Raw genomic sequence first — 9,884 nt, 5'->3', positions numbered from 1 at the left:
AAAAAAAAAAAAAAAAAAAAAATGAACACCAGGTAAAAGTCGGATGTTTTTTTGATTCTTTACATCATTATTAGATGGAGTGTCATCTGTTAACTGTAATAATCAGTAGGGATGTAAATGAAAAATATTATATCACAATCTACTTTCATTAATGAAAAAAGTTCTAGTATACTATAGAAATGGCTGCATATATAAAAGAACCAAAGCATCTACCAACTCAGAAAGTATTCTACTGAAACATGGTTTACTTTACCAAACCGAAGTTATAAAAAAACTTAGAATAAATTTACTGTTCATCTGTTTTCATAAAGGCAGAGCATGCAATTAAAAACAGAGCATGCAAATTAATAAAGATGAACTATTCTCCACTCATGCGTTGTTGTAGTAGTAAGGTTCAACTATTGAACTTCAATCACTAAAATCCCTACATCAGCACTTGAATATATCCTTCAACAAGTGCGTTGTCATAAACGTCCACTACAAACTACAAGTTAGAAGATAGAAGTGAATAATGCATCTAGCTGCCAAGAGATGTAACCAGTGTCAACAAATACATTAATATTTGAAGGAGACATTGAGCTAACAAAACATTCACAAATTAATTTAAGCCCATAAAGAAGACACTGAGATTTCTGGGACATGGCTGATTATTTAACAATGAGAAAAATTGCTCTTGTCTAGCTAATAACCATACGTACATTAATATTTGAAGAGGGGCACACGTTGCACCTAACAAAACATTGAACAGGAAATTATTCAAGTATGGGGTATCTGCTATTATTTATCTAAGGGCCATATATACATCAATATTTGGCATTGCACCTAACAAAATACTTAATGGGAAATCTACTCTTATCTAGATAATGGCTAGAGACACAATAATATTTGAAGGGGACACTGCAGTAACAAATGCATACATGCAGAGGACGTCGAGAGTTTTGAGACGTGGCTGATTATTTAAGTATGGTACGTCCACTTTTATCTGGCTAACTAATGCATACACGCAGTAATACATGAGAGTTCTGAGATGTCTGAGACTCTGATTATTAAAGTATGGGAAATCTACCCTTATCTAGCTAATGGGGGAGGAGACGGTACAGCCAACAGAACGTTCATAAATTAATCTAAATTCATGAAGACAACGATTAGAGTTTTGAGACGTGGCTGATTGGAGTTTTGAGACGTGGCTGATTGTTTAAGTATGGGTATGTCCACTTTTATCTTGCTAACTAATGCATTAGTATACATGCAGTATTACATGAGAATTCTGAGATGTGTCTGATTAATGAAGTATGGGAAATCTGCCCTTATCTAGCTAATAGGGGAGGGGACAATACAGCTAACAGAACGTTCATGAATTAATCTAAATTCATGAATACAACGTTTAGAGTTTCGAGACATGGCTGATTACTGAAATATGGGGTCTTAGAGAGTTCTTAGATGCGAATATTAATTTACGAATAGATATCTGTTCTGATCTAGCTAATGACAATACATACATTGATATTTGAACGAGGCACTGCAGCACAGTGCAGCTACCAAAAATATTTATGAATTATTTCAGGTCCGTGAAGCAGTGAAGGGGACATCGAGAGTTATGAGACGTGACTGATTATTTAAGTATGGGTAGTTAGCTTTTATCTAGCTAATAGCCATACATACATTAATATTTACATAAAATTGGTCAATTGACAATTTTTGGGTGAAAAAGATGTGTAAAATTTGATATTATTTAAATGGAAGAGAATGTAAAAATTGTCAGAATGTAAACAGTTTCATGCTACCCATTTTCAAATACTTTTTCTTATTTTTAATTCACATCAGGATATATCCAGTTTCATCCTCGCTATTTTTTAAGTTTAAGTCAGGATGAATCCAGTTTCATTTTTGCTATTCTTTTGGTGTCCATTTCATCTATACTAATTTTTACTCGTCCATTAGAACCATGTTTTAAAAATATTTGGCCAAATGACCTATTTTCGGTAGTATTTTAAGTTGACATTTTTTTTTGATAGGCTAAAGCTGGACCCAAGCCGCTACCCAAATCCAGCCAGTTGGACTAGCCCCACTGCTAGACCCAACACCGCCAAACCCCTTTATACAACTAATTAAATACAAACCTCTACCACGATGGGGATCGAACCCCTGACTTCCTCCTTACTGGAGTTGATGGGATACCACTGAACTATGCTCTTGGATCCAAAATCAAGGTGAAAAAAAATATACTCTCTCTGTTCCAATTTACTTGATGTTCTAGAGTTTTTCACGCAGATTAAAGAATATCAAAGAGAATTAAATTCTTCTAATTCTACCCATATTAATACCTTTTAAAAAAATTAAATGACCTAATTTTAAGTGTCTAGATTCTAGAGAACGTCATCAATCCCATTGTAATTTACTTGAGATATACCAAATTTTTATAAGCTAAGTATATGTCCTACATGAGAAATATTTAAAAATTGAAGTGATTCGCTATGTGTGGATTACGATGAGAATTTATGCACTGATGTGATTCCAAAGCAAGGATAAATCAGAGAGAATTTGGAGAAAATACTAAAACTCTCATCTATTTTGGAACATAATAAACCGTAAAACATCGAGTAAAATGGAACGGACGGAGTATAGTTGACATTGCAGCTACCAAGATGGATTTTTAATTTTGCAGTAGTTAATAATAGATTGGTTAACAGTTGTATTACCGGACCTTAATGAGATTGGGGTGACATTTGGGAGTTCAAACGGAGGCGGATGCCGTAGTTTTGGTGAGCGGTGGAGGAGGCAATGCCACTAGTGGTGGTTAGATGCCCCGGTGGTGGATGCCGGCAAATAGTGGTAATTTCGTGCCATCACATAAAAAAATAAATATGGGGAAGATACAGTTGGTCATGTTTAATGTTAGAACAACGTTAGCTCTATTGCAATGCAAAAAAGAAAAAAAAAATGAACATTAAAAAACACCCAACAGATACTACTGTATCCAATAAGAACAAATGAACAACACAAACCAAAACTGGCATAAAAAAATTAACAAAAAATTAAATTACTTATTATCAAAACAACATCGTAGTTTAGGACACTAATATTAGAAGGACACATTACACCTAACGAAACATTTACAAGCAAACTTAAGTCCTTGAGAGGATCACGTTGAGGATTCTGATAAGATAAATCACTCAGAAACATTGGGCAGTTCAATCATGGGTGCATCTCCGCTATTTGGATATGACATCACTCATTCTTGAGGTGCATCAGTCGACTATAGAGTTGGGGACAATTTTTAGTATGCCTGCTTTTCCCTCGTGTCAATTTTTTTGGTCATTTTCAATTATTTTTACTTGGTTTATCTAGCATTTGTTGTTTCATGGTGGCAATAACTAGTTCAAAAAAAGATCATCCTTTTAACTTCTATTTTCCATTGTGATCAAATTAAAGAACTAGTAACAAATAATCATGGGTTATTTTTATTGTGGATGTGAAAGGATAATAGTCTCACATCGCTAGTTTCTGCATAATTGACATAAATATAATATGGAAGGGTCTCTCAACTCATTGCCAATTGGTTTTGAGTTGAACACCCGCAAATTTTAATATGGTATCAGAGCTAGGCTCGTATGCGGGGTGTAGGCCCGATTTTGGTCACATTGTGACCGAATGTTACATGTACACCCGTGGCTGAATGACTGGTCACTCGTATGACCTGTATGTGGGGCCATGACCCACACATACGTAAGTCCACGTGTTAGGCCGATTGACTGCCTTACACGTGAAGGGGCGTGTGAAAGGATAATAGTCCGACATCGCTAGTTTTTGCATAATTAACATAAATATAGTATGAAAGGACCTCTCCACTCATTGTAAATTGATTTTGAGTTGGACACCCACAAACTTTAACAGTGGGTTTCTTTTAAACTAATTAAGATATCAAGAAATCGATCTTCTAATATAGTGTAATTGCATTTCGTATTAAGAACTTCCTAGCAGAGAATTTCGATTTCTCCAGGCATAAGCAGTTGACTTACCAACAAAACTTCTCGAAATATTATTAGAAAAAATAGCATTAAAGCAAGATACAACGAACTTATTCATTTTTATTCATGTGTAAAGCTCAGGATTAAGATATCCAATGTCATCAATTTTAAAAAATTCCGCAAGTTCCGTAGTTCCGTCTTCTTGAAGAATGACAGAAACAAAGTTGGTGATATTTTGAAATGGTATTGGGTGATGATTTTTGAAGATGTTAGCCAAGCCTTCGAATCTTGTTGTTGGCGTAAACTACCCGAGAGATATCCAGGGGAAGAGCTACTAGTGAGGTGGGTGGGTCAGCAGACCCATCTAAATTTTGGTTAATCTTTACACGCGAGAAAATGTGAATATGAAAACAAACGTAATAACAGTTTAATTAAAGAAATAAATGAGTGAAAAAAGGCTAATTTATTGGATTTTCAGGCTTCAGTTGAACAATCTAGCTCTCTTCAACTGAACCCAGTTCTACTCTGTTTAAATAATCATCAAAGTCTAATTTCCTTAAAAGAATCCACTCAAATATTAGTCGATGTAGACGGACAACAATGATGAGAACACTGTGAAGGCTTATTCTCATTCTTTGTTGGGCTCTTCTCAAGGACACATTGTGCAAGATCTTTCTTGCTTCATGAAGTTTGCAGCATTGAAGAACCAAATTGTTTAATAATGATAATAAGTTATTTAAACGGTCCGCGAGTTATAACCACAAAGGTGTCACTATCAATCCACAAAAAACCTGCTAAAATAAAAGTAACACAAAAATCACAAAAAACAAAATTTTGATAAAACCTCGTAGAATTTGACGAAACCAATTTTTGGTTTCATCATAAAATTTGATAAAAACAATTTTGAAATTTGGTGTTTTTGTATCAATTTTTTAAATTTGGGGTTTTTGTGTCAATTTAGTTTAAAATGGAGTTTTAATGAATCCAAAACATTTGAGTGGGGTTTTTGTAACACAAGTTTGATCACCCGAGGTTTTTATGACTAGTTTTGTTATCACTTCATATTTCTGTGTTGAAATGAGATGTTTACATCAAAATTTGTGGTGGGTGTCCTTGTGATTAGTTATGATGCCAAAATTCTTTTCATATTGCCCCACCCAACTACAAGTCCTGGCTCCGCCACTGGAGATATCTGACTACTCCTTTGATTTTCAACTTGATCCATCATTTTAAATTGAGTCTTTAGCTTTAATTGTTTCCTGAAGAAGAATCCATTCTCTGCTCGATCTTGTAGGAGTAGTGCTCATAATGCTATTACAAGGTTACTAAAATTGATCTAAGATACAAAAGGATATACAGACTCAACTAGATTAACCTAAGGGATTAGAGCATCCACAGTGGGCGAGTATAACCAAATTTATGGGATGAGATCCTAACACAGTGGGACGGAGTAAACATCAAATTTGGACCAAAGATCAAATTCCAGACCAAATATGGTCGCGACCAAATCCTAAATTCTAATATAGTCGGGCGTAAATTTAAAGTACGCTTGATGCTGGGCGTAAATTTAAAGTACGCTTGTTAACGGGCGGAGATTTAAATTACGCCCGATGAAATTTTAATTAAATAAAAAAAAAAAAGGAATGAGGCGGACTTTTAAAGTCCGCCTGTTAAAATTTGCAAAGAATGGGGCGGACTTTTAAAGTCCGCCTGTTAAAATTTACAAATGATGGAGCGGATTTTTAAAGTCCGCCTGATGGAATTTTAATGGGACGGACTTTTAAAGTCCGCCTGACGAAATTTTAATCATGTACCGTTGCGTCATACCACGGACTAAACCCAAATTTTGGTCTTTTTTTTTATCTTTGATCTTTGGTTTTGATCGCACCACTGCAGTTGCTCTTACACTAGTGGAAAATGGGTGTTTAGCGACCTACAACAGAGACCCCCGGTAACGGTAGTTGGGCCGCGGACCCGTAAAAGCGGTCTCTGATATGACAAAAACAAGGAAAAATTCCGAGATGATTAATAGCTGTCTCAGAATAATTACTATTTTACCCTAAATCTACCGCCGATCCCGCGACCCTTCCAAACCGATGCAAATTTGATAATTTTTTATTATTTTATGGAGCATATAAATACTTCTTTCTCTCACCTTTCTCTTTTTCTTTTTCTTTCTCTTTTTTCTTCTGCTCGCGCTCTCTCTCTCTCTCTTCACTTATCTCCTCAGCTAGCAGAAACTCATATCTTCTTCATCCACCGAATCGAAACTGAAAAGAAAACCCAGAAAAAATCAATTAAATCATCTTCTCTCTCGGTCTCTTATCCATCTTCTTCATCGACCAAATCAAAACCTAAAAAAACCTATAAGAAATCAATTAAATCTTTGCTCTTAAACCCATGGTTTGTTTTTATAAATTACAAGAAACACCCATTTTTCCAGTTTGATTAAATCATTGGGTTTGTTTCTGTAAGTTTCTTCTGGTAATTAGGGTTTATTGTTTGATTTTTCTTCAACTTTTTTTTTGTTCCTTTTGTTTCTTCATAAGGTTATTTTGAGTATTCTCGTGATTTAATCGAAGGTCTCTACTTTTAATTGATAGCCATTTAGGCATTTTTCTTAATTAGTCTCAACAATTTTCGATTTATTTTGGTTTGATGAATCAAGGTTCGATTATCAACTCTACTTGTTTTGCTAATCTGGGGTTTGTGATTTTGCTATAATATGGTAAGATTTCAGGTCTAAATTTTTTAGAATATTTGTTTGATTCAAAATCTAGTTGAAGTATTCCTTTTTCTCTCAATTTTATACACAAAAAATTGGTAAAAGATTTTATTTATTTTTGAATTTTGGAATTATGGGTTTGATATTGGAAACCTAACAAGGAGGTTTTATTCCAAATTGTTTTTATCTCACTGATTGGATGTCCCATGTTTAGTTGTTTTTCATTGATCTCTGGATTATTTGAATTTTGATGAGCATTTTTGTTTTCCCTTGATCGCAGTTGGTAAGTCTTTGTGCCATGGAAAGAAATTGAAACTAGTTTTTTAGAGGATCTGTTGTTGGAACATTTTCCAGATCTGTTAATTGGTTCTGGAATATCAATATCTGCAATGGGGAGTCCACTTTCCTCGCGTTGCTGGAATTGCTGGAATGTTCAAGCATGCTTTGCAACCCGTCGCTCTATCTTGAGGAAATGCAGATGAATGAGGCCCATGGAAAGTCTCTACACAGGAAGGTTAAAATTTTAAACTATCTCCCTCATGTATTAGTCTTGATCAGTTTGCTCACACGTATGCTATTTAATTTTAATGTTGAGTTGCATTTTAAAAATATCAAGAGTATAAGGAATCCAATGAAGCCTGCTGGAGTTTAGGAAAGTTTGATTTTTGTTTGTGTCAGAGAAGTCTTCGGATTCAAAATGGGTTTTGTATCTAATTAAAATTTTGTGGGTTGTGGCAAAAAAATGTTCTTTGTTGCTGAAAAGTATATAGATGATTAGTTTGTCAACACCATTTTGTGTATATAGCTAATTAAACTTTGGGGGGTTATGGTATAAACATGTAAGTTTGTTTTATTTTTGATTCAAGAATGTTAAATGGAAAAGTGCTTGGTTTGCTTGATTTTAATAGTTAATTTTCTTTTCTACTTGATGCAGGTTCTTGGTTTTGAAGCTGGAAGACCCTACACAGCCAGGGTAAATACTATGATCTGCTTGTATGCCTATGTTTAATGGAAAAGTGCTTGGTTTGCTTCAAGAATGTTACATGGAAAAGTGCTTGGTTTGCTTGATTTTAATAGTTAATTTGCTTTTCTACTTGATGCAGGTGCTTGGTTTTAATAGTTAATTTGCTTTCCCCGAAACAGCACTGAGCTCATTGCTTTTCTAGTTAAGTGCTTCTGTTTAATATCGAGTAGCAGGCAACCATGTAAGAGCACTGAGCTCATTGCTTGATTATTATTTTTTGGTTAATCAGGGTTTATGTTAGTGATTTTGTGCTTGCACTGGAAGATTTCAACTTAGTGATTAATGATGATTTATCGGTTTACCCTTTCCACGTGGTCATTGTGATTTCATGGTGTACTAGAGTCTTAGTTAACTTCTAGGTTACTTGACTTTTGCATCGGCTCAGCATTTGAATTTCTAATTAAGAAGTTTTCAGTGATAAATTCTTAAAAGGTCACCTAATTGCACAATGGCTAAATCACTGAACTATACAGCATTGTATTGCTTTTAGAAAGTCATTTACTGACATTCTGTTGATTTTATGACTTGAAAGAAATGGGTAAATTTTTGTGCATTTTAGATGTTTAATTGCCACATTTTCAATGTTCTCCTCTTTTTATTCTAACCAGGGAGCTTCAAGGTACCTCGACCAAACATAAAGGTCCAGTCAACTGTTTAAAATGGAACAAAGAGGGTGATCGTCTTCTTAATGGAAGTTCCGATGAAGCTGTTGTGTGGCAGTGGAAAATGAATACCTTGAGACGGGCTCAAAACTTTGAATTTCATATTGGTTAGTGGTTAGTCCTTTGGTTTTAATAGTTAATTTGATAGCTATTCGTACCGATTTTCATACTTGTCTTTAATGGGAATTGGAAGCCACATATCATAGAGGCGTCTTATTGACGAGCTTGCTAGAATGGGACTGAATGATTCCATTGTAAGTATTTTTTTCTTTATCAATTTAGTTTTATGCTTCCATTAAGTTTATGATGTAGATCTTCTTCTTGGCATATCTGTTTTTTTTTCTGTGCCACTGAGAAATGATCCTATAATAGTGCCATCCACTTGTCTTTAATGTTCATAATTACCCATAGCAGGTGAGAAGAGCTCTGTTGATTATGCACCAGAGAGAGGAGGTTGAATACAAGAGAGAAAGACGTGTTATTCTTCGCAAAGCTTGATGTTTTTGTAGTGCAGAAAAGAAAGGTAGATTCTAAGGATTTGCATATTTTCTCAGGGAAATGGCTCCTACGTTGAATCATTACTACAGTTCTTCACTAAATTTCTCCCTCGGAGATTTTAGTATTTGCCTGCACAACTTCATTGTTATGATGTTAACTGCATTGATAATGTTCAAACTAATCATATGTATTCTACTCCAGTTGCTCCTTGAGATTATTCAGTGTCTTGTAACTACCTTTAGTATTGTAAATATTCACTCACTAATCCCTCCTCGTTCTCTTCATGGCATCTGCAGTTACATCGACTACCTCTTCTTAGGGGAATATGTTGACCTAAGCCAACTCAGCTTAAATGATTAATGTTTTGCTTGCATTGAAGGTATTGCTTGGGGTATCGTTTCCCGTTTGTTTCTTTCTGGTGTTTACCCTGTTTTTTATAAAATGAAGGTGAATTAAGTGTATTTCTATGGCCATCTGTACGTCCCAGGTCGAGTATCCACAAGATGTACATTTTATTCGTGGAAACTCCGAGGCAACAGATATTGATGCTCTGTTTGGATTCAGGATCGGGTGCACTGAGGATGGTATTTTTCACAATCTCATTGGCTTCCTAGTTTCTTCTCTAATTTGTTTGACAAATGATTCACTTACTACATGTGCTAACAGGGAGAAAAGAATGATTCACTTACTAGTTTCTTCTCTAATTTGTTTCTTCTCTAATCTGTGTGTATCTGTCAAAACACATTTCTAATCTGTTGGATGATTTTATTTTTCCTTTCAGGATTCCCAATCATTGGAAAATTTAGAGAGCTAAGAACTAATGTGTTGGGAGGTAAGGTGGTCATCTTTTCGTATTACCTTACTCAATTACATGGTAATAATAATACTAGTTGTGCACATTAAAACTACAGGCAAGAGAAACTACTTGAGATGGTTTCAAGAATTACACTAGATGGTTTGTTGATGGTAATGAAGAATAACTAGATGTTATTGACTTATCTTACAAG

This window comes from Papaver somniferum, chromosome 7 (assembly GCF_003573695.1).
Source record: "Papaver somniferum cultivar HN1 chromosome 7, ASM357369v1, whole genome shotgun sequence".
NCBI classification, from domain to species: domain Eukaryota; kingdom Viridiplantae; phylum Streptophyta; class Magnoliopsida; order Ranunculales; family Papaveraceae; genus Papaver; species Papaver somniferum.
Note: the sequence above shows the minus strand (reverse complement) of the source record.